The sequence below is a fragment of the Salmo salar genome, chromosome ssa05, assembly GCF_905237065.1.
Source record: "Salmo salar chromosome ssa05, Ssal_v3.1, whole genome shotgun sequence".
In the NCBI taxonomy this organism is placed as follows: Eukaryota; Metazoa; Chordata; class Actinopteri; order Salmoniformes; family Salmonidae; genus Salmo; species Salmo salar.
Genome location: NC_059446.1, coordinates 58,479,332 through 58,506,654, shown reverse-complemented (window position 1 = coordinate 58,506,654; position 27,323 = coordinate 58,479,332). Strand labels below are relative to the sequence as shown.

Sequence of the window (27,323 nt, the reverse complement as noted above, 5' to 3'; positions counted from 1 at the left end):
TGATGAAGATCAGACCAAATTTGATGACCAATTTATGCAGAAATCCAGGTAATTCCAAAGGGTTCACATACTTTTTCTTGCCACTGTAGGTCCATTATCTTTTCTACATACTTTATATCTGGTTTTAGTCGCTCAAGTTTACACTGAAAGCGTTTTTTCATCCAGATGTTTTTCTTCTGAAAGCAGTGTTTGGACTTGGACGGCCCGAAAAATCACTCAGGCGGCCCGCCCAAGCATTTTCTAGGCAGAAAAATCCCTGTTCGGGGTGAAAAAAGTAAAACAATTAAAATTAGATTTCAAGTTTCAAAGGCTAAATTGTTTTTCAATCCACAACCAGACTACATTAAATGCACTGCACGTTCGACACCTAACATGATCAATTGTAGACGTCTGTAGGCATTAACAAGGTAAACACACTGAAATGAAGGAACACACTGACCTTCAAAGACCAAACCATAAACTCAACTCAAAGATTCAAAGAACCATAATGTCGTATTTCTCTGAAAATGCACCTCCTCTCAAATTAAATTTCATTTCTCTCCCGTCTCTGTGCAGTCTGTTGTGGAAAAACTGAAGCACCCACTCCAAAACAACACTGTTATTTGCTCCTCCTGGGGCCGACCACTGAAGTGTTCTACTCAGTTAGAGCTCCTAATGCAGATTCCATTTCAGTAGCTATTAGGCATCCTCCCTATCTACCAGACCTGTCTATTGGATATACATTCTACTGCCCCCCCCCCCATCCCTCCATCCCACCCCTGGGAAGCCCTGCAAACTGCTTATTCAACAATCGCTAACCATAAATATATGTAATGACATTTTGGAGGCAAAGAGGCCTGTGTGGTTTTTAATTCATATTTAATGGCTGTCAGGCTAAATAGCTGGTCCACTATCCTAAATTGGAGCTGCTCTGCCACTCCCCTCCACTTAGGACAGATAGTTGTCTGCTCTGATGCTCCTCGTGGCGCTCTCTCTTCCATCCTTGTTCTCTAGTCGAAAGAGTAGAACACTCTTAGAAAAAAGGATTCCAAAAGGGTTCTTCGGCTGTCCCCATAGGAGAACCCTTTTTGGTTCCAAGTAGAACCCTTTTCAGTTCCAGGTAGAACTCTTTTGGGTTCCATGTAGAACCCTCTGTGTATGGGTTCTACATGGAACTCAAGAGGGCTCTACCTGGAACCAAAATGGTTCTACCTGGAAACAAAAAGGGTTCTTCATAGGATTCTTCTGTGGGGACAGCCGAAGAACCCTTTTAGGTTCTTGATAGTACCTTTTTTTCTGTAGCATGATCCCTTACTTAGGTTGTGTTAAAAACAACCATCTGAGTAGATCAGATCAGCCTAAGAAGCGATGATGGCAAAAATGACCATTGTAACAGTTCAAATGAGTAGGATTGATTCTATACTACTGATAGAACAGTTGAATAAATGTGACCATCCTCAGACAATTGTAGCTCATAACATCATAGAAACGATACACAAATAATTCAGTGTGCAGACAGTCTGTGGACAGAAAAACAGACAAAAATCTCTCTAGGCAAGTCAGTTAAGAACAAATTCTTATTTACAATGACGGGCTACTACGGGCTAATTCTGTGCCGCCCTATGGTACTCCCAATCACGGGCGGTTGTGATACAGCCTGGAATCGAACCAGGGTCTGTAGTGATGCCTCTATCACTGAGATGCACTGAGATGCCAAGTGCTGCACCACTTGGGAGCTGGCGACAAATACAAGGAGACAGCTGGAAATAATCAGAAGCACATTTTCAGATGTCCAGATATTTTATCGTATCTGACGACATTGACAAATAGAGGAAGGCCTACATTACTCCTCTGAGGACAGCCAATGACTGATCAGTGCAATAATACACAGTGTGATATAAAACGGTATCCTAACGCCAAGAGGAGCATTCCAAACAAAGAGTAGGGGTGGGTTAAAAGAAGATCCTCATAATCACTACTACAAACATTGATGTCCGCCCAGCTTCTTCTTTGTTTTTTCAGAGTTGGGCCCAGGCGCTGAAATGTAAATAAATCTATCAGGGCAAGGAGCTGGAGGCTCGTGTTACCACTACTAACAGTCAAGAGCCTTTTCATGCTGCCCAGGAGGGCCATTCCTGTAACGCTAGCACACTAGAGAGGCCCACAAATCATCTCTCTCTCTCTCTCTCTCTGTCTCTCTCTCTCTCTCTCTCTCTCTCTCTCTCTCTCTCTCTCTCTTGTTGTCTCGCTCTCTCGCTCGCTCTCTCGCTCTACCCTCTGTCTCTTGCTTTCTCACTTTACATTTCTCTCGCTCTACTCTTTCATCCCTTTTCTTTTTTTTCTTCTATTCAGTTCTTTTTTGTATTAATCTTCACCCCACCCCCTGCCCATGCCCCTTCTACTATCTTATTCTCCTCCTCCTCTTCACTCTCTCTTTATACTCTCCACTCTTTCACAGTTACTTACATGCCTGAGAATAACACATTAGACCAAAGACATCCGTAAGAAATGTTGTATTGTGTTAGTACACGTGCATGTAGAAAGAAGGGGTTGGGGTTGTGCTCTGTCCCTCATCATACACTATCCTCTTGTTATTTTATCTCCAGTAGTTAGACAAACAGGTTGAAGCTGATCATTGATGAGCGATGATACTATCTCTGTCCCTGATCAATGCTGGGCTCAGCCTCTATCGATCTGTCTGCAAGGCGGGATACAGCTTTTCTAGTTCTGACCCACACAGGCCAAGTGGGTCACTTGGGTCGCGACCACTGTTTGGACAGATCCAAGGAGAGGTTAATAACCACGGCAGAACAACAAACACACAATAGAGAAGGGTTATGTCAATGTTCATTCGATATGTTTCTTCATTATTTCTTCAGTGGATGGTGAAATATAATTTTCTTTTACATTGACATACAAACTGAAGAGTTTTGAGAAAACATCAAGACTGTGTGATTATACTTCACATTTTATAAGAAATTGGGCAAAATATGAGTTTATTTGATTTCATTTATGTGGAGCAGTCAGTCCTCAGCTTCAGACAGTAGCAGTGTTCTAAGTACTCATAGATGAGGGGTAGCGCTTCCCTTTTTTGGCCCAGTTCCAAACCACACCCTAGCCCCTAGCCCCTATCCCAGACCCTTGGTAATTCCCTCCTGTCAGATCCATGACAGGGAATCAACATGGGGCCCTAAGGGTATGGAGCTGGAGATTGCTTTGGTATTGGGCCTTTATCTCTGACATCTCCTGTCTCAGGATCAGTTGGTAGCACACTCAACAGTCATACACTCGCTGTTCCCATTACCGAGTCCAAGTGCCATTTTTCTGTATGGTTTTTTTCTTCTATGATTGGCTTTATTTTTCACTGTGGCAGATCTCCATCTGATGTTTGGAGTTGACTTAGCTCCTGAATCAAAGCATCAATCAACGGTAATTACTGTCAGGCTTTTGGTGGGCCAACCCTCACACCCATATGGACCTGGCTCATCCATCCTGGCCAATTGGCAGCTTTATAGCCCCATATCGGACGCTCTATTTCAGCCGGTGGGCTGGGCTGGGGCCTGTGTGGAAGTAGGACTCTAACAATGAAACGCATTTGACATGTGATTGAGGCATTGAGCCCCAGGGTTTGGCACTCTATTCAACGCCTCACTGCCAGAGCCAATTTACAGTATTCACAGCCTGCCACTCACTCTACTGTGGGTTATCTAGTGCCTGCTTCTTTTTCTATTGGAGTGTGATCCCATAGATAGAACCATTCATAATGAATCAATGATAATGCAAAAGCGAGTTTGAACAGATGCGAGTTTGGATGCTTTACAATATACATCATGCTGAAATGATTCATCAACATTCTCCATTCTTATGTTGATCAGAGGTCTCATTGTATCGTGATAGGGTTAATGGAACTACACGAGTGCATGGGATGTGTTAGCAAGACTTCCTCTTGATGTTCTCTGACGCAATGATTGATCTAACACGATTGGATAGGTGAGAGCAAGGCTCCCATTGCATTGCTTTCATCCAATCCAGACATGTCAGATCAGTGACGCAGCTCATTCCAAGTCACCCACCAAGCATACTTGTGGAACTGGCAGGAACAGACTTAAGTCACCTGGGATGGACGCCCACTGAGGCTTCACATTGCTTTCTCCTGGTCTTGACAAACGTCTTGCAAAAGACATTGTTGAAAACTTACAGAGTATCCAACATACAGAATATCAAAAACTTGCAGTGAAAGACCGATTACAGTACGAAATCTGTTGTTCCAGTTACATGGTTCATATCCAGGCTATGAAATTCTTACCTCAAAAATAAATCATGAAATTAATCAATATATGATTTAATCAATGTTATCCGCAGGTTAGTAATTACTTATCCCATTGATAAATTAAACTACTCTGACACTGAATAATCAGTATGGTACATGCTTGTAATTTTCCCTCAATATGTTTCTCTGAAATATGGACCTTTCCTAGAACTATTTATGAGTGTTGTGTGCTTCGCTGTACCGCCCTGCTTAAAACACTTGCACTATGTTTGTGTGTGTGTGTGTGTGTGTGTGTGTGTGTGTGTGTGTGTGTGTGTGTGTGTGTGTGTGTGTGTGTGTGTGTGTGTGTGTGTGTGTGTGTGTGTGTGTGTGTGTGTGTGTGTTCATGCGCATTCATGAGTACTGTAGGTCTCTCCTTGTGTCTAATTCAGTTATAGAGTGTGTACCCCAGGGCACGACTCTCCAGCTAAAAAACATTAGTAATGATGCTCCCAAAGATAGAGCTGGAGATCTGGGCCGAGGAATCAATAGAATTAGGGGAAAATGTATAACAAACTGTAAGGAGAGCACTTATGTCTTATTGAATATATACAGTAACTATCAGAGGGGTCTGGTGGTTTGGGATTTTGATAGGTCCAAAAATATTAGGGAATAGGTTAAACGTGTATATAGCAGGACAAAAACAAAATATCGGATTGAGATGCAAATGCTTTAGATGGTAAGATTAGAAGTGTTTGATTATTTCTTTCTTGGGACATAACAGGTCGCTCTTGTAAAATAGATTTTCAATGTGAAACGGATCATCTGTATGAATAAATGATTTGGTTTTTAGCTAAATGTATTTTCAGAATAGATTAGGATGGGTTGAAAAAAAATCTCTGTTGATTTGAAATCAGCACTGAGGTTCATCGGTGAGAGAACATATTGTCTGTCGATGGGAGGCAATTGGCCTTGGACCTCAAAATGGGAGTTTAAATAAAATACAATTGTACTTGTCACATGCTTCGTAAACAACAGGTGTAGACTAACAGTGAAATGCTTACGGGTCCTTCACCAACAATGCAGAGAGAAAAAAACAGAGAAATAATAGAAAAGTAAAACACCGTAATAATGAAAGTAATAGTAAATACACAATGAGTACGATAACTTGGCTATATACACGGGGTACCAGTACCGAGTCGATGTACTTATATGTAAGTAGATGATGTAAGTAGTATGTAAGTAGATGATTAGGTAATAATCCTAGTTATATCTAGGATTATTACCTAATCATCTACTTACACTCAAAGCCCATCCAAATCTGTTATCTTCCATTTATTTAATTTGATGTCAGCTACAGTACAAACTTTGTGTCAATACACAATCAATTTCTTCACCGCAAATTCACTTTCCTATTGGTAGAGGTTATTTTCTATTCACATTGGCTTATTGGTTGCTATTGCCTATTCAAATATAACTGAATAGCATTTCCTTGTACGATCCCTTATTTCGCTTGGTCCTTGCACTGATGTATATGAAATGAATAAGAGGGGTCAAAGCAACAACTTGTACGGACAATGGCCATTTATTCTAATTTTTCAATCTGCTAATGGAGTTACAACCTTTTTTCTATCCCTGTAAACATTTGAATATTAGCTGTGAATAACATCATAGGGAAGAGAGAGAGAAAGAGGAGGTGGAGGAGGACTGGAGAGAGTGAAAGTGAGAAAGAAAACAGAAAGGGATTTTTTTTCAAAGTTTTGATAAATTGTATATTACATCTATTGTACCTTAGTCCCAACATTAAACCTGGGCCTGTGGTATATGTCCAAGAGGTGCCAGAGACAAAGAATGAGTGATGCAGAGGAACACATGTGTGAAGCAGGGAGAGAAATGAGAGAAGGGAGAGAGAGAGAGATAAAGAGAAAGGGAAAGAGAGGGGGGAGTGACAAATAGAGGGAAGAAAGAGAGAATGAGAGAGAAAACTGGAACAGGAGAGAGAGATTAAGAGTGAGAGAGGGAGATAGAGAGAGAAAGAGAATGGGAAAGAGAGGAGGGAGCGACAAATAGAGGGAAGAAAGAGAGAATAGCGAGACGTGTGTTCATTAGTCCTGGAGCTAACTGCTCCTCTCTCATATAGCTCCTTGAGTTTCAGCTCATCTGCATGAGGCAGCCAGGGCCTCTGGTGTCCCTGGTCCTAATGAGAGAGGAGTGGGGGATTTGGGTTACACTCACCCTTACCCTGCCGTGCTCCAGCCTGGGTATCGATCCTGGGTTTACCCATGTGAGTTTCACTCATACACACACTGGCGAGGGCAGGGCACTACTGTCTGACTGGGTGGGTGTTGATGCTGGGCCACTACCACGGAGAGATACAAATGGAAAATAAGATAATACGGCTAGAATAGAGAGAGGGGGAAAAAAGAGGAGAAGAGTGATGAATTTGAGACGGCTACACCCATCGATCGGAGGAGAGACTTTGTACGACCAGAGCAGTGATGTCGATGGTGTTGTTCCCGCTACCCTCAGATCTGGAGATAAAACCATGTTTTCCGAGTCCATGTCGCAGGCCGTGTATTCTGATCTAACAGTAAGATACTGGCAATGAGGCTTCACATAACAACCGGTTGAGCTGGGGAAAAACAATCAATAACAATAATTTCTTAAGATTTAGCAAGAGGAATGAAATGAAATTTGAAATTGGATTCTTAGAGTATCAAGGACAGGACATACAGTATCTGGGTAGGATGTCCCTGAAGGAAGTCTAGAATAGAACAATCCCTCCCCCTGTTGATCAAACCAAGGACGCATTTCTCAAGCTTCACAGGGGAGACAGATTGTGGGCATTCTATAAAACCTAGTCAGAGGAGGAGAGAGGAGAATACAAGGGGAATTGAGAGTGGGTGGTCTAGTACTGAAGGTAATGAAGTACTGTCTTGGGCACTTTCACGACCACCTGAGCCTTTCTCTGAGTTTTCTCTGTTCCACTCAATCAGTAGCATTAAGCAATTTCAAATCCTACTCTATATGCTGCTTCAGTGTAATTACTCATTAGTGCCAATCAAAAATCCATATGCTCCATTTTCCTTTTCAGAATCCTGCATTTCAAGCTCCTCGTATCAAGGATAGGGTTGTAAAACTACCAGTAATTTACCAAAGTTACCAGAATTGTCAGTAATTTTAGTAATGGACATACTTTTTGGCAATCTATAGGAGTGTTGGTAATTTAAACTTTAATAACTTTTAAAAGATCATGTAAAAAAAAATTTTTTCTTCATCTTTATGTATCCATACTGTCCACGAGTTTCTAGTGGAAAGACCACATGGTTCTAGAGAAAATACTGTAATTAATTTAAAACAGCATCTAATCAAAACATTTACAACAAAGACATGTAGACATAAATAAATCAAAGTGTGTTAAAATATAAAGGATATCCCACGCTGAAACCCTCATATTGAACACAAACGGTATTCACTAAGTTGATGGGTTGGATTTTAGGATACTATTTTACAGCATTGCCATTCAATTTTTCATATTTAAAATATCTTATTTTATTATTTTATATATTTTACATGTTGTTTACATGTAATTACCTCAAATGTCGTTAGTTAACTGGTATATTTCTAAAGTTACCAGTAACATTCCCTCCCTTTGCAACCCTAATCGAGGAGGAAAAAAAGGAATGTGTGGACAATTTACTGTCAATGTCTTGGCTGGAAGCCTTTTTCCTAAGCTACGCCTCTCAGGTTTCTTTGACTGACATGTGTGCGATGTCACACTCTTATTGGCAATTTTGTTGGTGGACTGTATGTGAGTGGGTCAATGTACAGCAACCGTAGTGTAGCAACGCAGGCTGGACATGGGCACTGTGTGCATTAACCACTCTCCGTGTAAAAGCCTTTCCTTGTACCTGGTCCAAAATAGCTTTTACTCACTCTCTCTTTACTCTGTGCTCACACTCTAGCTCCCTCACTCTGGCTTTAGGACATTAATATGAAGTGGATTGGGTATTGTTTTTAATGTTTGACAGGTTTAGCCTCTCTTAGCCTCCTCTACTCTCTCCCCTCTCTATCTCTCTCCCTCTCTTTCTCTCTTTCTTTCTCTCTTTCTTTCTCTCTCTTTCTCTGTTTCTTTCTGTTTCTCTCTTCCTATCTCTCTCTCTCTCCCTTACTCTCCCTCCCTCTATCTCCCTGCCCTCCATTTCCACAGCCGTTAAATAATCTGTGCTTCGGTAAAGTTTCAGAGAATGTATGGGATTACTTTGATAACCCAGGAGAGATCAAGATATAATAATGGATTACATCTGCACATGAATAATTAATATACTGTATATTGCCATACCTTTCATTGATTTTAATTATTGTTGCTTATGGTTATGTCTTGGATCTTGGCTATTCATTTGAGTTTCAAGACAATGAACAAAGACAATGAACATGTCTTTCCACTCAATTAGCTAATGCTTCCCGAAGAATATGCAAAAGCGCTTGTAAAACTCTCATTTACAAGAGAGCACTTAATTAGCAGGTGTGAGCCTTTGAGGCTTTCAAGAAGCAAGCATTTCATAAAGTAATTTAATCTAATGGAACAGTAATTTGTGGAATAATGGCAAAAAGCTACAGGGAGAAAGAGTGTGTGAGAGAGAGACAGAGTGGGGCTGTTCAGGGATGGTCTAACTACTGTACACATGGTTTTGTGGACAAGGTGATGGTTGGTCTAGACCTGGGGCCAAACCTACAATATGCACCACAGTGACCAAGTCCATTTTGAATGAGTGATGTCCAAACCACTGTGGTTATGTTTGACATGACAGGAGGAAGATGGATTCATGGGAGTGAAGGCAGCCATTAATTCATCTTTGACCATCGATCTTCATGATGCCTGAACATAGTAATTTAATCTAATTGTACATTATAAAAAAATATGTAGATTATTATGAAAAATATATGCAGGTTATTAATAACCTTTTCTTACCTAAAATTGACCACATATTTCTAAATGATAAGAAAATGGGGAAGGAACCTCTTCCACTTTTTATAAATGGAAATGAATATACACTACTGAGATTAATAAAAAGAGTTCAACCAAACAGGTCATTCAATGACAGACACAGAAACAAAAATGTGTTGTTAGGATGTCCCCAGAACGTCCTGAAATAGTCGCCAAAAGTCGTCAGGATGTTATGTCACGGTCCACCTTATTTCCCTCGTTCCCGGTGTGTCTTGGGACATCCCCGGGGTGTTTCATTTTCTACGGTATGAAGGGACCAATCAGAGAGCATGGTTAGGACGATGTCATTATGAAGTGACCAAATGGGGACAATGTCAACCTTCTGTTGCGATCAAGGCCCAGCACACTGGCCTTTAAAACATGTTGTTTTATATACACTCAGTTGCCAGTTTATTAGGTACACCTACCCGTTTGTTTGTGGCTTGCTATATAAAGCAGGCAAACAGGCATCGAGGCATTCAGTTACTGTTCGATTGAACGTTAGAATGGGTAAAATGAGTGACCTAAGCGACTTTGAGTGTGGTATGATTGTCGGTGCCAGGCGTGCCAGTTCTAGTATTTCAGAAACGGCCGGGCCCCTGGGCTTTTCAAGCTCGACAAAACAAAACACATCCAGTTAGCGGCAGTTCTGTGGGCGAAAACAGCTAGTTAATGAGAGATCGAAGGAGAATGGCAAGAACCTTGCAAGCTAAAAGGCGGGTCACAAACATGCAAATAACTGCGTACTACAACAGTGGTGTGCAGAACGGCATCTCGGAACACACAACTCGTCTGTCCTTGTCAATGATGGGCTATAGTCCGGCACAGTGGACTCATCATAACACCCACAAAACCTAACGGTAAAACCCGGTAATGGTTCCAATCATTTTTTCCCCATTAATTTTTGCATCTGGAATTATAGAACCACTTCACATAAGGTCTGTGTATCGTGTCGGCTTACCCCAGTGTGACATTTTGAATGCCATGTAATTCTCTCTGGGACAAGGTGAGTTTTCCCAATATATTTACTCAACAAAAATTCTAAATGCTAATTAGAAACAGAGAAGACCTCAGCAAGACTACAAATCCCTGCAGGAAGCTCCTGCACGTCATCTCTAGCCGACACTGTCAGCTACCGTTCAACAGCGCAATCAGAGACCTTATGTGGGTGCTTGGTCGACTGTTGGAGCATAACCTGTACGTCAAGGCTGAGAAATGCCTGTTCTTCCAGCAGTCCGTCTCCTTCCTAGGGTACCGCATTTCCACCTCAGGGGTGGAGATGGAGAGTGACCGCATTTCAGCCGTGCGTAATTGGCCGACTCCCACCACGGTCAAGGAGGTGCAGCGGTTTCTAGGGTTGCTGAAAGGGGCCGTATGTTTGCAGTGGTCGGCTTAGGCAGACAGGGCTTTTGGTCACCTGAGGTCTATGTTTACCTCGGCTCCCGTGCTGGCCCATCTGGATCCCTCTTTGGCGTTCACAGCGGAGGTGGACGCGTCCGAGGCTGTGATAGGAGCCGTGCTCTCTCAGCGCTCGGGTACGCCACCGAAGCTCTGCCCCTGTGCCTTCTTCTCGAGGAAGCTCAGCCCGGCGGAGCGTAACTAGGACGTGGGAGACCGGGAGCTGTTGGCTGTCGTCAAGGCTTTGAAGGAGTGGAGACATTGGCTTGAGGGGGCTAAACACCCTTTTCTCATCTTTTTTTATTTTTTATTTTTTTTATTTCACCTTTATTTAACCAGGTAGGCAAGTTGAGAACAAGTTCTCATTTACAATTGCGACCTGGCCAAGATAAAGCAAAGCAGTTCGACAACATACAAAAACACAGAGTTACACATGGAGTAAAACAACATACAATCAATGATGCAGTAGAAAAATAAAAAAATAAGACTATATACAATGTGAGCAAATGATGTGAGATAAGGGAGGTAAAGGCAAAAAAAATGCCATGGTGGAAAAGTAAATAAAGTATAGCAAGAAAAACACTGGAATGGTAGATTTGTAGTTTGAAGAAAGTTCAGAGATAAAATATAAATAATATGGTGCAAAGGAGCAAAATAAATAAAATAAATAAATACAGTAGGGGAAGAGGTAGTAGTTTGGGCTAAATTATAGATGGGCTATGTACAGGTGCAGTGATCTGTGAGCTGCTCTGACAGCTGGTGCTTAAAGCTAGTGAGGGAGATAAGTGTTTCCAGTTTCAGAGATTTTTGTAGTTCGTTCCAGTCATTGGCAGCAGAGAACTGGAAGGAGAGACGACCAAAGGAGGAGTTGGCTTTAGGGGTGACCAGAGAGATATACCTGCTGGAGCGCGTGCTACAGGTGGGTGCTGCTATGGTGACCAGTGAGCGGAGATAAGGGGGGACTTTACCTAGCAGGGTCTTGTAGATGACCTGGAGCCAATGTGTTTGGCGACGATTATGAAGCGAAGGCCAGCCAACGAGAGCGTACAGGTCGCAGTGGTGGGTAGTATATGGGGCTTTGGTGACAAAACGGATGGCACTGTGATAGACTGCATCCAGCTTGTTGAGTAGGGTATTGGAAGCTATTTTGTAAATGACATCGCCGAAGTCGAGGATTGGTAGGATGGTCAGTTTTACGAGGGTATGTTTGGCAGCATGAGTGAAGGATGCTTTGTTGCGAAATAGGAAGCCAATTCGAGATTTCACTTTGCATTGGAGATGATTGATGTGAGTCTGGAAGGAGAGTTTACAGTCTAACCAGACACCTAGGTATTTGTAGTTGTCCACAAATTCTAAGTTAGAACCGTCCAGAGAAGTGATGCTGGACAGGCGGGCAGGTGCAGGCAGCGATCGGTTGAAGAGCATGCATTTAGTTTTACTTGTGTTTAGGAGCAGTTGGAGACCACGGAAGGAGAGTTGAATGGCATTGAAGCTCGTCTGGAGGGTTGTTAACACAGTGTCCAAAGAAGGGCCAGAAGTGTACAGAATGGTGTCGTCTGCGTAGAGGTGGATCAGAGATTCACCAGCAGCAAGAGCGACATCATTTATGTATACAGAGAAAAGAGTTGGCCCAAGAATTGAACCCTGTGGTACCCCCATAGAGACTGCCAGAGGTCCAGACAGTAGGCCCTCCGATTTGACACACTGAACTCTGTCAGAGAAGTAGTTGGTGAACCAGGCGACGCAATCGTTTGAGAAACCAAGGCTACTGAGTCTGCCGATGAGGATGTGGTGATTAACAGAGTCAAAAGCTTTGGCCAGGTCAATGAATACGGCAGCACAGTATTGTTTCTTATCGATGGCGGTTACGATGTCGTTTAGGACCTTGAGCGTGGCTGAGGTGCACCCATGACCAGCTCTGAAACCAGATTGCATAGCGGAGAGGGTGCGGTGGGATTCGAAATGGTCGGTAATCTGTTTGTTGACTTGGCTTTCGAAGACCTTAGAAAGACAGGGTAGGATGGATATAGGTCTGTAGCAATTTGGGTCAAGAGTGTCACCTCCTTTGAAGAGGGGGATGACAGCAGCTGCTTTCCAATCTATGGGAATCTCAGACGACACGAAAGAGAGGTTGAACAGGCTAGTAATAGGGGTTGCAATAATTTCGGCAGATAATTTTAGAAAGAAAGGGTCCAGATTGTCAAGCCCAGCTGATTTGTAGGGGTCCAGATTTTGCAGCTCTTTCAGAACATCAGCTGAATGGATTTGGGAGAAGGAGAAATGGGGGAGGCTTGGGCGAGTAGCTGTGGGGGTGCAGTGCTGTTGAATGCAGTAGGGGTAGTTAGGTGGAAAGCATGGCCAGCCGTAGAAAAATGCTTATTGAAATTCTCAATTATAGTGGGCTTATCGGTGGTGACAGAGTTTCCTATCCTCAGTGCAGTGGGCAGTTGGGAGGAGGTGTTCTTATTCTCCATGGACTTTACAATGTCCCAGAACTTTTTAGAGTTGGAGTTGCACGAAGCGAATTTCTGTTTGAAAAAGCTAGCCTTGGCGTTTCTAACTGCCTGTGTGTATTGGTTTCTAACTTCCCTAAAAAGTTGCATATCGCGGGGGCAGTTCGATGCTAATGCAGAACGCCACAGGATATTTTTGTGTTGGTTAAGGGCAGTCAGGTCTGGGGAGAACCAAGGGCTATATCTGTTCCTGGTTCTAAATTTCTTGAATGGGGCATGCTTATTTAAGATGGAGAGGAAGGCATTTAAAAAAAAATAACCAGGCATCCTCTACTGACGGGATGAGGTCAATATCCTTCCAGGATAACAGGGCCAGGTCGAATAGAAAGGCTTGCTCGTTGAAATGTTTCAGGGAGCATTTGACAGTGATGAGTGGAGGTCGTTTGACCGCTGACCCATTACGGGTGCAGGCAATGAGGCAGTGATCGCTGAGATCTTGGTTGAAAACAGCAGAGGTGTATTTAGAGGGCACGTTGGTTAGGATGATATCTATGAGGGTGCCAGTGTTTGCAGCTTTGGGGTTGTACCTGGTGGGTTCATTAATAATTTGTGTGAGATTGAGGGCATCAAGCTTGGATTGTAGGATGGCTGGGGTGTTAAGCATGTCCCAGTTTAGGTCACCTAGTAGCACGAGCTCTGAAGATAGATGGGGGGCAATCAGTTCACATATGGTGTCCAGAGCACAACTAGGGGCCGAGGGGGTCTATAGCAGGCGGCAACGGTGAGAGACTTGTTTTTGGAGAGGTGGATTTTTAAAAGTAGAAGTTCAAATTGTTTGGGTACAGACCTGGATAGCAGGACAGAACTCTGCAGGCTATCTCTGCAGTAGATTGCAACACCGCCCCCTTTGGTCGTTCTATCTTGTCTGAAAACGTTGTAGTTAGCGATGAAGATTTCAGAGTTTTTGGTGGACTTCCTAAGCCAAGATTCAGACACAGCTAGGACATCCGGGTTGGCAGAGTGTGCTAAAGCAGTGAATAAAACAAACTTAGGGAGGAGGCTTCTAATGTTAACATGCATGAAACCAAGGTTATTACGGTTACAGAAGTCATCAAAGAGAGCGCCTGGGGAGTAGGAGTGGAGCCAGGCACTGCAGGGCCTGGATTCACCTCTACATCCCCAGAGGAGCAGAGAAGAATAAGTATGAGGGTACGGCTAAAAGCTATAAGAATTGGTCGTCTGTGACGTCCAGAATAGAGAGAAAAAGGAGCAGGTTTCTGGGGGCGATAAAATAGCTTCAAGGTATAATGTACAGACAAAGGTATGGTGGGATGTGAGTACAGAGGAGGTAAACCTAGGCATTTAGTGATTATGAGAGAGATATTGTCTCTAGAAACATCATTGAAACCAGAAGATGTCATAGCATGTGTGGGTGGAGGAACTGAGAGGTTGGATAAGGTATAATGAGCAGGGCTAGAGGCTCTACAGTGAAATAAGCCAATAAACACTAACCAGAACAGCAATGGAGAAGGCATATTGACATTAAGGAGAGGCATGCTTAGCCGAGTGATCAAAGGGTCCAGTGAGATTCAGACAGCTAGCCGGGCCATAGGTAGCAAGCTGGTGGAAGATGGGAGGGAGGTCTGTTTTTAGCCACCTCGTGCGTTTCCGTCTGTGGGTTAGTGGGGTTCCGTGTGGAAGGGGGGACCAGTCCAAGTTGGAAAAATAGTTAGTTATAGTGGCCCAAGAAAAGTGTCCGATAGACCTATTCAGATCGCAGCCGAAAAGACAGCTAACGATTAGCGGGCCACAGATGGGCGATCAGGTTACGTCGCGACGGAGGGGCCAGTTGGATAACTCCCTCGGGCAGATAACGTCGGTGGTCCAGTCGTGAAGACCCGATGGGGCTCCGCATCGGCAGTAAAACGGGTCAAGATAGGTGAGTTGTAGCCCAGGAGACACTTCAGCTGGCTAGCTCATGAATAGCCCAGGAGTGGCTGACGGAACTCTTCAGCTGGCTAGCTCCGTAATAATGTGTGTTAATTCCGTGACCGACGTTGCCAATAGTCACTCAGGTAGCAGCTAGTTAGCTGCAAGATCCAGGTGTAAATGTCCAGAGCCTGCGGTAGAAATCGGGGAAAGGAGAGAGAATAGGTCCGGTATGCTCTGGTCTGAATCGCGCTGTACAAAAACTGGCGATAGCTTTTCGAGCTAATGGATAGCTGAGGACAGCTAACCGTGGCTAGCTGAACTTCAACGTTAGCCAGTGAAAATGGCTAAACACTTGCTAGCTTCTGTTGTGGAATTCAGATGAGGTAAATAATACTTTCTTTTTTAAATTGGTGAGGCGGGTTGCAGGAGAGTGCTTTGAGGTTGAGTATTTAGAATAAAAAAAAAAAATATATATATATATATATATAAAGATAAGTGAAGAAAAAAAATATGTAAATATATATATACACGGGACACGACAAGAGGAGGGTAGAGGACGTCTGAACTGCTACGCCATCTTGGAAAAAAAAAAAAAAATCTCATCTGGACTGACCACCGTAATCTGGAGTACATCTGGGCAGCGAGGAGTCTGAACCCTCGCCAGGTAAGGTGGGCCATGTTTTTCACCCGTTTTGTTTTCACGCTTTCTTACAGACCAGGTTCCCAGAACGTGCAGGCAGACGCACTGTCCCGGCTGTATGACACAGAGGAGCGGCCCATGGATCCCACCCCCATACTCCCGGCTTCCTGCCTGGTGGCGCCGGTAGTGTGGAGAGCTGGACGCGGACATTGAGCAGGCGTTACGTGCAGAACCCGCTCCCCTCCAGTGTCCCGCTGGGCGTCTGTACGTTCCGTCTGCTGTCCGTGACCGGCTGATCTATTGGGCCCACACGTCACCTTCCTCTGGTCATCCAGGCATCGGTCGGGCGGTGCGCTGTTTGAGTGGGAAGTACTGTTGGCCCACTTTGGCTAAGGACGTGAGGGTTTATGTTTCCTCCTGCTCGGTGTGTGCCCAGTGTAAGGCTCCTAGGCACCTGCCCAGAGGTAAGCTACACCCCTTGCTTGTTCCACAACGGCCTTGGTCGCACCTGTCGGTCGATTTCCTTACCGATTTTCCTCCCTCACAGGTTAACACAACGATCCTGGTAGTTGTGGACCGTTTTTCCATGTCTTGCAGTCTCCTCCCTCTGCCTGGTCTCCCTACGGCCCTACAGACTGCGGAGGCCTTGTTAAAACACGTCTTCCGGCACTACGGGGTGCCTGAGGATAACAGTGTCTGATCGGGGTCCCCAGTTCACTTCGAGGGTCTGAAGGGCGTTCATGGAACGTCTGGGGGTCTCGAACAGCCTTACCTCGGCTTTTCACCCCGAGAGTAACGGGCAGGTGGAGAGAGTTAACCAGGATATGGGTAGGATTCTGAGGTCTTATTGCCAGGACCGGCCGGGGGAGTGGGCGGTGTTCGTGCCCTAGGCAGAGATTGCCCAGAACTCGCTCCACCACTCCTCCACTAACCTCTCCCCCTTCCAGTGCGTACTGGGGTACCAGCCGGTTCTGGCGCCTTGGCATCAGAGTCAGATCGAGGCTCCTGCGGTGGACGACTGGTTCAGGCGCGCAGAGGAGACACCTTCAGCGGGCCGTGCTGCGCCAGAAAGCCAGAGCAAACCGTCACTGCCTCACTGCAGGTGTTCGCACCGGGACACCGGGTCTGGCTCTCGACTCGAAACCTGCCCCTCCACCTGCCCTGCTGGAAGCTGGGGCCGCAGTTTGTGGGGCCATTTAAAGTCCTGAGGAGGCTGAATGAGGTTAGTTACAGGTTACAGCTTCCCCCCGATTACCGTATTAACCCCTCGTTCCATGTGTCTCTCCTCAGGCCGATGGTGGCTGGTCCGCTCCAGGAGTCTGAGGTGCGGGAGGTTCCTCCGCCCCCTCTGGACATTGAGGGGGCCCAGGTGTATTCCGTTTGCTCCATACTGGATTCGAGGCGTCGGGCAAGGGGCCTTCAGTACCTCGTGGAGTAGGAGGGGTACGGGCCGGAGGAGAAATGCTGGGTTCCGGTGGAGGACGCGTTGGACCTTTCACTGCTGCGGGAGTTCCACCGTCGCCGTCCGGATCGCCCTGCACCTCGCCCTCCGGGTCGTCCCCGAGGCCGGTGTCGGTGCGCTGCTAGAGCCACGCGTCAAGGGGGAGGTACTATCAAGACTCCCGCCGAAGTCGGTCCCTCTCCTTGTTTGGGCGGTGTTCGGCGGTCGACGTCACCGGTTTTCTAGCCATCGATGCTCCACCTTTCATTTTCCATTTGTTTTGTCTTGTTTTCCCGCACACCTGGTTCACATTCCCTCATCAGACTGAATGTATATTACCCTCTGTTTCCCCCATGTCTGTGTGTGGAATTGTTTGTTGTTACGTGTATGTGCACGTCAGACATGTTTGCGCCGGGTTATATCAACCCGTATTTGTTTAGTGTTCTTAGTGCCGTGTGTTTGTTCGCCGTAATAAAGGGCTCCGTTTGCTACCCAATTCTGCTCTCTTGCGCCTGACATCCCTGCAGCCAGTTACGCATACCTTACACCATGAACTGAAGTCCTCTTTTCTCTGTCTTAGCTTGCCACTGACTACACTTTAGATAGCTAGTTAGCAGAGCAGTAGATTAAAAAAATGGTTTTACTTAGCCTAGATACAGTGAGGGAAAAAAGTATTTGATCCCCTGCTGATTTTGTACGTTTGCCCACTGACAAAGAAATGATCAGTCTATAATTTTAATGGTAGGTTTATTTGAACAGTGAGAGACAGAATAACAACCAAAAAATCCATAAAAACGCATGTCAAAAATATTATAAGTTGATTTGCATTTTAATGAGGGAAATAAGTATTTGACCCCCTCTCAATCACAAAGATTTCTGGCTCCCAGGTGTCTTTTATACAGGTAACGAGCTGAGATTAGGAGCACACTCTTAAAGGGAGTGCTCCTAATCTCAATTTGTTACCTGTATAAAAGACACCTGTCCACAGAAGCAATCAATCAATCAGATTCCAAACTCTCCACCATGGCCAAGACCAAAGAGCTCTCCAAGGATGTCAGGGACAAGATTGTAGACCTACACAAGGCTGGAATGGGCTACAAGACCATCACCAAGCAGTTTGGTGAGAAGGTGACAACAGTTGGTGCGATTATTCGCAAATGGAAGAAACACAAAATAACTGTCAACACACTACACCGTGAAGGACTGAAATCCTGCAGCGCCCGCAAGGTCCCCCTGCTCAAGAAAGCACATATACATGCCTGTCTAAAGTTTGCCAATGAACATCTGAATGATTCAGAGGACAACTGGGTGAGTGTTGTGGTCAGATGAGACCAAAATGGAGCTCTTTGGCATCAACTCAACTCGCCGTGTTTGGAGGAGGAGGAATGCTGCCTATGACCCCAAGAACACCATCCCCACCATCAAACATGGAGGTGGAAACATTATGCTTTGGGGGTGTTTTTCTGCTAAGGGGAAAGGACAACTTCACCGCATTAAAGGGACGATGGACGGGGCCATGTACCGTCAAATCTTGGGTGAGAACCTCCTTCCCTCAGCCAGGGCATTGAAAATGGGTCGTGGATGGGTATCCCAGCATGACAATGACCCAAAACACACGGCCAAGGCAACAAAGGAGTGGCTCAAGAAGAAGCACATTAAGGTCCTGGAGTGGCCTAGCCAGTCTCCAGACCTTAATCCCATAGAAAATCTGTGGAGGGAGCTGAAGGTTCAAGTTGCCAAATTACTTGGAGAAGATCTGCAAAGAGGAGTGGGACAAAATCCCTCCTGAGATGTGTGCAAACCTGGTGGCCAACTACAAGAAACGTCTGACCTCTGTGATTTCCAACAAGGGTTTTGCCACCAACTACTAAGTCATGTTTTGGAGAGGGATCAAATACTTATTTCCCTCTTTAAAATGCAAATCATTTTATAACATTTTTGATATGCGTTTTTCTGGATTTTTGTTGTTGTTATTCTGTCTCTCACTGTTCAAATAAACCTACCATTAAAATTATAGACTGATCATTTCTTTGTCAGTGGGCAAACGTACAAAATCAGCAGGGGATCAAATACTTTTTACCCTCGCTGTAATTGTTTGTACATTGTGTCGACTTCTGTGTCTATTTCAGACTTTGTGGCATTTTTCAAGGACGAGCACAAGAGCATTAAAAGGGGTGAAGACCACTATAAGTCTGGCCATGTGGAGAAGTGCAGCTATAGTGAGGGGCAATTTACCGGTTTGGTCAGGGCCAGCATAAGGGATAAAATTTATCCTGTGTCAGTGAGTGTAGCTATTAAGTTAAGTTTGAGCATCTTAGCAATACAATGTGTTCTGTACAGCTGTCAACATTCAACAAGGAAAGAGCCACTTAATCAATGATAAAATCATTAACCAGATTACCCCGGATACTAGACTTCGATGAGTGATAACTCAGTTCTTGAATGTTGTCATTGATGAAAAAAAATCTATTGACATTCAAAATGGACTTTGTTAAGACGTCCAGCCGGTATGGTAGTTTCATGACCAGAGACAAATCTTCAAAGGCACAGTATTTATTTATCCTGAGTGGTACATGCATTCATACAGTCTTGATTTATAGGATCCCACTATATGATTGATATGTCAAGTGATAAAATTCCAAGTTATCAATTACAAGTTTAATGAAAAATTGTTCAAAATTACAGTTTATTAAATATTCTACAGCTGAAATGCCATCAATCAAATCAAACTTTATTTATATAGCACATTTCTTACAACGAATGCATTTCAAGGTGTTCACAGTCATTGGATGGGGTGTTGTCTGTAAAGTGGGGCAGAGAGAACGAAGAGGAGGGCATCAAGGCGTTTAGCTTAAAATCCATGTTAGTTAAAACCATCATACAACATACAAAACAAACAAAAAGGGACACAAGTAGCGACACAGGCCAGCAGGCTGGAGTCCATATTTGATCACTTAGTCATACAGCACAAAGTCCATTTGCCATGTGCTCCAATGAAACATTTCAGCCTTAAGCTCTGTTGCAACATGGATCCACCATGCTTCTGCACTGCATCACTTTCTGTGGGCGTCTGCCTGGAACACAAAAGCAGGGGGGGTTTTAATACATAATTCAAAATCAAATTATACGTTAATCATCCAGTAGGAATGCTTGATTGTTACACATTGTTACACAAAATAGTGTAACAATTACCACTTTGTAAATAAATGAAATAATGACATGCATAATAACCCTGTCTAAAAGTGATTGACCGCCTCATAGCCTGTTGTGTTGACTAGGGTTTCCTAGTATTGTATCTTCCCCGATTTGTCCACAACCACCACTAAATCCCTTATTAGCTCTGATATCACAAACCTACAAGGGAAGTCACCTCATTCATAAACCCATGCAGATAGATGGATTCACCATTTGCAACCATCTTCACTGCATGAGACTGGTTGGTACCCAAGAGCCCTGACTCCTTAGTTGTCTCACACCAGCTTTGACATCATCTCTCAAGGCACATTTCTCAATGCAAACTCTTCGACTAGTAGCAAGTAACCTAGCAAGTAAATAAGAATTTGTTCTTAACTGGCTTGCCTAGTTAAATAAAGGTTAAATAAAAAATGTAAAATGTAAATAAAGTAGATATTATAGCCTTTTTACTTTCTCATGTAAATAATTGATTGTGTTTCTAATGTGTAATGCCCTGGCCATAGAGAGGGTTTTTTGTTCTCTATTTTTGGTTTGTCCAGGGTGTGACATGGGTGGGCGTTCTAGGTTTCTTTTTCTATGTTGGTGGTTATCTTTGTTTCGGCCGTGTATGGCTCTCAATCAGGAACAGGTGTAGATCGTTGTTGCTGATTGGGAGTCATACATAGGCAGCCTGTTTTTCCTTTGGGGTTTGTTTGTGAATGTTTTCTGTTTAGAGTTTGTTCCTGATAGAACTGTTGCTGGTCGTTCTTTTGGTTTCTTTTTTGTATAGTGTTCATTCGGTCATTAAAACCTTTCAAGATGAACACATCCTCCGCTGCACCTTGGTCTCATTTCAACGTCAGCCGTTACAGATTCACCCACCGACAACGGACCAAGCAGAGGAAGGAGCAGGAGCCGAAGGTTCAGGATTCTTGGCAGTGGGAGGAATTACTGGACGGAAAGGGACCATGGGCTCAAGCTGGGGAGTATCGCCGCCCGCAGTGGGAGATCGAGGCAGCGAAAGCTGAGAGGCGGTGGTATGAGGCAAGGGAGCGCAACAGGCACGAGAGGCAGCCCCAAAACATTTTTTGGGGGGGGGCACACGGGGACTGTGGCAGAGCCAGGATCGAATTCTGGGCCAACTCCCCGTTCTTACCGGAAGCAGCGTGGTACTGGTCAGGCACCGTGTTATGCTGTGAAGCGCACGGTGTCTCCAGTGCGCGCTCAGAGCCCGGTGCGCTATAGACCAGCCCCCCGCAAGTGCCATGCGAGTGTGGGCATCGAGCCAGGACGGATTGTGCCAGCTCAGCGCGTCTGGTCTCCAGTGCGCTGTTTCGGTCCAGGCTATCCTGCGCTGGTGCTGCGCACTCTGTTTCCGGGGCGCTGGGAGGGTTCAGTTCGTCCTATGCCTGCGCTCCGCCTGTGCCGGGCAAGAGTGGGCATTCAGCCTGGAGTATGGGTGGCAAGCCTACGCACCAGAACTCCAGTGCTCCCCCACAGCCCGGTTTATCCTGTGCCTCCTCCTCGGACCAGGCCTCCAGTGGGTCTCTCCATCCTGGTATATCCTGTGCCTCCTCCTCAGACCAGGCCTCCTGTGGGTCTCCCCAGCCTGTCCGGAGCCGCCAGAGTCGCCCGCCTGTCCGGAGCCGCCAGGGTCGCCCGCCTGTCTGGAGCCGCCAGGGTCGCCCGCCTGTCCGGAGCAGCCAGGGTCGCCCGCCAGCCGGGCGCAGCCAGGGTCGCCCGCCAGCCAGGCGCAGCCAGGGTCGCCCGCCATCCGGGCGCAGCCAGGGTCGCCCGCAGGCCACCGGCGCAGCCAGGGGCGCCACCGAAGTGGGCTAAGCCGAGGGTGGAGCGGGGTCCACGTCCCGCACCAGAGCCGCCGCTGTAGGAAGGCCCACCCGGACTCTCCCCTTTAGAGTCAGGTTTTGCGGCCGGAGTCCGCACCTTTGGGGGGGTACTGTAACGCCCTGGCCATAGAGAGGGTTTTTTGTTTTCTATTTTTGTTTTGGCCAGGGTGTGACATGGGTGGGCGTTCTAGGTTTCTTTTTCTATGTTGGTGGTTTTCTTTGTTTCGGCCGTGTATGGCTCTCAATCAGGAACAGGTGTAGATCGTTGTTGCTGATTGGGAGTCATACATAGGCAGCCTGTTTTTCTTTTGGGGTTTGTGGGTGAATGTTTTCTGTTTAGAGTTTGTTCCTGACAGAACTGTTGCTGGTCGTTCTTTTGGTTTCTTTTTTGTATAGTGTTTTTGTATAGGTCATTAAAACCTTTCAAGATGAACACATCCTCCGCTGCACCTTGGTCTCATTTCAATGACAGCCGTTACATAATGTGTATTCTTGTTTAGCATTTTTCAAATTATCTCGCTAGCTACCTTAGCATTTTTTTATCACTTACATTTTTTGAATTAACCTCTGGCCTTTGTAGCAAACTAGCTAACCGTAGGTCTCTTGGTCGATCAGAAGCAAGGATGGTTCTGTGCTATGTACTGGATTGTAACCACTACTCCGATTTCAGCGTTTTCCAACCTCTGTAAGCAAGAGGCGTTGCTGGAGAAGTGTGATAAGATAAGCCCCGACTGTAGTTACATGTTCAACGGACATTACCTTCCTTACAAGTAAAAAGCAAACCAGCATAGGCTAGCATAATGACTGTTTAAAAGTCACAGTTATAAATTCCCACTGTGCCCATGATAAAATGCAATGTGAATTGTGTTGTACTACTGAATAAAACTGTGAGGAAATGCACTCAGAAAAGCCTTTGTGATTAAACTTACGTTAGCTACATTACTTTAGTTGGCTGCTTTGAGCAAAACTTGTATGTAATATAATCTATTCTGTGTGTGTGTGTGTGTGTGTGTGTGTGTGTGTGTGTGTGTGTGTGTGTGTGTGTGTGTGTGTGTGTGTGTGTGTGTGTGTGTGTGTGTGTGTGTGTGTGTGTGTGTGTGTGTGTGTGTGTGTGTGTGTGTGTGTGTGTGTGTATGAGCTATGTGGAATATTTTTGGACCACTGGCTTCCCTGAAAACAGGTACTGACAGGAGAAGCAATATGAGTCTGTAAGAGGTCGTCACGCTGGATGAGGATGGTGATGGAGGCTTTGGTGGTCCACGGAATGAAGAAGAGTTCAGTGATGTGGAGTTGGTGCCAGTAAGGATGGTCTTCACGGAGGATGTAACCTCCCTACTTGATATTAAAATCCTTTGACTTCACTGCCTCTTCAGTGGTAAGGTCCCTTGCACCTGGCACCATACACTTGACCTCCACTACTGCTGTGGTGCCCACCAGACCATCCAGTGAGGCACCCAGGATCCCAGACCCCGTGAACCAAAGACCTGACTCCTGCACATATATCCCTGTAGCCATTTTGAAATGCCTTGATGCCCTCCTTAGCTTGCGTCAAGATGTGTAGTTCTGCATGCGAGCCACCTTAGCGGCTAATTAGCATTTCAATTTGTAGGGGTAATTACAGGCGAACATATTGATCAAAGTTACCTTGTCCGAGAGAGATTTGCACGGTTATCCAAGTGTTACACCAGGGTAAACCTACACGAAGCACAGACCTTATATGAAGTAATTCTAAAATCCCCAACGTAAAAATGTATAATGAAAAAACGATTGGAACCATTTCTGTGTTTTACGGCTAGGTTTTATGGGTATTATGACTCATACTGTGGTACATAAATGCAGCAGACAACCACACCGGGTCCCACTTCTATCAGCTAAAAACAAGAAGAAGCGGCTTCAGTGGGCACATGGTCACCAGTACTGGACAATTGAGGAGTGGAAAAAACATTGCCTGGTCTGACAAATCCTGGTGTCTGTTGAGTCATGCTGATGGCAGAGTCAGAATTCACAGCCCTATCCTGCCTGGTGTCAGTGGTACAGGCTGATGGCGGTGGTGTAGTGGTGTGGGGAATGTTTTCCTGGCACACGTTAGGTCCCTTGATACCAATTGAGCAATGTTTCCGTGTCCCAAAGAATTCAGGCTGTTCTGAAGGCCAAGGGTGATCTGACCCAGCACTAGATGGGTGTATTACAACCTCATTTCTACACTATGAGGTTGCAATAATACTGTGAAATTATGAAAATTATGATAATGCCCTTTAAGTGAATGAGCTGTTTGAAAAGACCGCCCTGACATTTCAGCCTGTTTTGGTGGGATGGAGTTTTGACCTTCTATGGTGACATCACCATGTGTTAAATTGGTTAATAGACCAATAAGAAAGAGAGTTCCCAACCTCTCTGCCAATAACAACTAGTTTTCAGTTTTCCCTCCCCACTCCCAGACTGTCCTAGCAAAATTCTTGATTGAGAAATTGTCCTTTGCTAAGAAGCTATTTTTGCTTCTTTTTGACCATTTTAATTGAAAAAAAATCACAAAAGGTTCTTAATTAATTGTTACCCAGAAATTATTTGATATTGAGATAAAAACAGCTGCATTGAAGCTTTAATGTTCCTAGAACGTTTTCAGAACTTCCAGTTAGATAACATCTCACTGAAACCTAGAAGGGACCCAACGGGAATGTTACCTAACATCCTTAGGATGTCCCCTGTGATGCTTTGAGGTTCTTGATGAGGTGTGGGGGTGGTGAATATTGGCTATTTGTCCTTCATTTGATTACCCATTGTTCTGATTGGCTGCTTTATTCAGTATATCCTGCTCTGCCCTCGATTATTGGAGACTTCCTATCCCTAACTCCATCATAGATTTGGAGCATTAGCTCAAAAAGAAATACAAAATTCTACGTATTCTCTATATTTTCTTATGTTCAGAGAATATGGAATATGATGAGAATGTATAAAGTATATTCCATAAACCCTTTGCATAAGCATTCCTCATTTAAATGCAAACAGACATGTACACTGCCACACAGACTGCCACTTAAAAGAAAATAAACGAAAAAACTGTTGAAAAACATTATCTCATTTAATTAAATTTAATTTGAAGTTTTCTTCTCTTTGATATCAATCCATTGCATTAATAATGGGTGGTGTAAAGCATTCTGTATGCTCAATGTCACATTTCAAACACTATTCTACACATTTATCTACTCCAGGAAAAAGAGGACCGAGCATCTACAGCTGCACCATCAAGAGCATCCTGACTGGTTGCATCACTGCTTGGTATGGCAACTGCTCGGCCTCCGTCCGCAAGGCACTACAGAGGGTAGTGCGAACGGCCCAGTACATCACTGGGGCCAAGCTTCCTGCCATCCAGGACCTCTATACCAGGTGGTATCAGAGGAAGGCCCTAAAAATTGTCAAAGACTCCAGCCACCCTAGTCATAGAGTGTTCTCTCTGCTACCGCACAGCAAGCGGTACCGGAGTGCCAAGTCTAGGTCCAAGAGGCTTCTAAACAGCTCCTGAACATCTAGTCAAGTGGCTACCCAGACTATTTGCAGTGCCTTTGACTCTGTGTCGGTACCCCCCTGAATATAGTCTCGCTATTGTTATTTTACTGCTGCTCTTTAATTACTTGTTACTTTTATCTCTTATTCTTATCCATATTTTTTGGAAACTGCATTGTTGGTTAGGGGCTTGTAAGAAAGCATTTCACTGTAAGGTCTACACCCGTTGTATTCGGCGCATGTGACTAATACAATTTGATTTGATTTGAGTGGAACACTTGTGAAAATGTTTATTGCCTTCCCGCCTTGCCTTGCTGAGCTCAGTTAAAGTACGGAGAGTAGGGAGGAAGTCCTGAGCCATCACTATCTCCTGACTACTGCAGCAGAAATGGCAATTCAGCTTATAGCTGGTAATTGTGGTCAGGACACTATGACCTTATTCATGTGTATGATGACTAAGAGGGATGGGGGTGGGCCATACTATTTGTCCCTGGGGTAAAAATTGTCTCCATCTCATAGACATCAAGAGATGGAGGGCCACAAGTAATGCTAATTCTATATGCTTGTCTTTGAGCTACTGCAGTGAGCTATTTTAGCCTTCCTCGAATAACATTCTGCCGAGAAAAATTGGAGCCAAATTATATTCCGACATGAGGTTTTCAGATAATCATGCTAACCCTGTCTTATGACTATGTCACAAGGTAGAAAAGTGACAGGATCTGGGTCTGGGTTGAGCAGGCATTGTGAAAACAGAGGCAAACAACAAAAGGACAGTTCAATGCATTTATTTTAAGGCATGGTGTTTACCAAGGTTTCACCACAAAGTTTCTCAATTGAATTCGATTTCATCGTCTCCATATTTCATTTACATAAACATCCTTTTCTCTTACGTTTAGCTTAAAATCCATGTTAGTTAAAACCATCATACAACATACAAAAAGGGACACAAGTAGCGACACAGGCCAGCAGGCTGGAGTCCATATTTGATCACTTAGTCATACAGCACAAAGTCCATTTGCCATGTGCTCCAATGAAACATTTCAGCCTTAAGCTCTGTTGCAACATGGATCCACCATGCTTCTGCACTGCATCACTTTCTGTGGGCGTCTGCCTGGAACACAAAAGCAGGGGGGTTTTAATACATAATTCAAAATCACATTATACGTTAATCGCCCAGTAGGAATGCTTGATTGTTACACATTGTTACACAAAATAGTGTAACAATTACCCCTTTGTAAATAAATGAAATAATGACATGCATAATAACCCTGTCTTAAAGTGATTGACCGCCTCATAGCCTGTTGTGTTGACTAGGGTTTCCTAGTATTGTATCTTCCCCGATTTGTCCACAACCACCACTAAATCCCTTATTAGCTCTGATATCACAAACCTACAAGGGAAGTCACCTCATTCATAAACCCATGCAGATAGATGGATTCACCATTTGCAACCATCTTCACTGCAAGAGACTGGTTGGTACCCAAGAGCCCTGACTCCTTAGTTGTCTCACACCTGCAACCACTGGCGGGACAGGAGACATCTCACTCAGAGGCAGTAGAGCATATCTCCATCATCCCATTCCATCTCTTTCTGCCCACAATTCCCTCTCTCTCTCTGAGGTGTCTGGTGACTGTGGCTCTCCCACACAGTCAACTAATGGCCTGCCTTGCCCCTCCCTCCCTCCGAGAGAGAGTGAGTGAGAGAGAGAGAGAGAGAGAGGGA

At 44.7% G+C, this 27,323-nt stretch overlaps 1 long non-coding RNA gene across 1 annotated transcript; it reads right to left on the bottom strand.

Moving 5' to 3' along the window:
* Positions 1-26,370: 26,370 nt before the first annotated feature.
* Positions 26,371-27,314, bottom strand: LOC106605286 (uncharacterized). Its single transcript, XR_001328819.2, has 2 exons — positions 27,008-27,314; positions 26,371-26,712 (listed from the first exon to the last, which is right to left on the bottom strand). It is a non-coding gene; the product is annotated as an uncharacterized lncRNA (long non-coding RNA).
* Between the last annotated feature and the right edge of the window lie 9 nt (positions 27,315-27,323).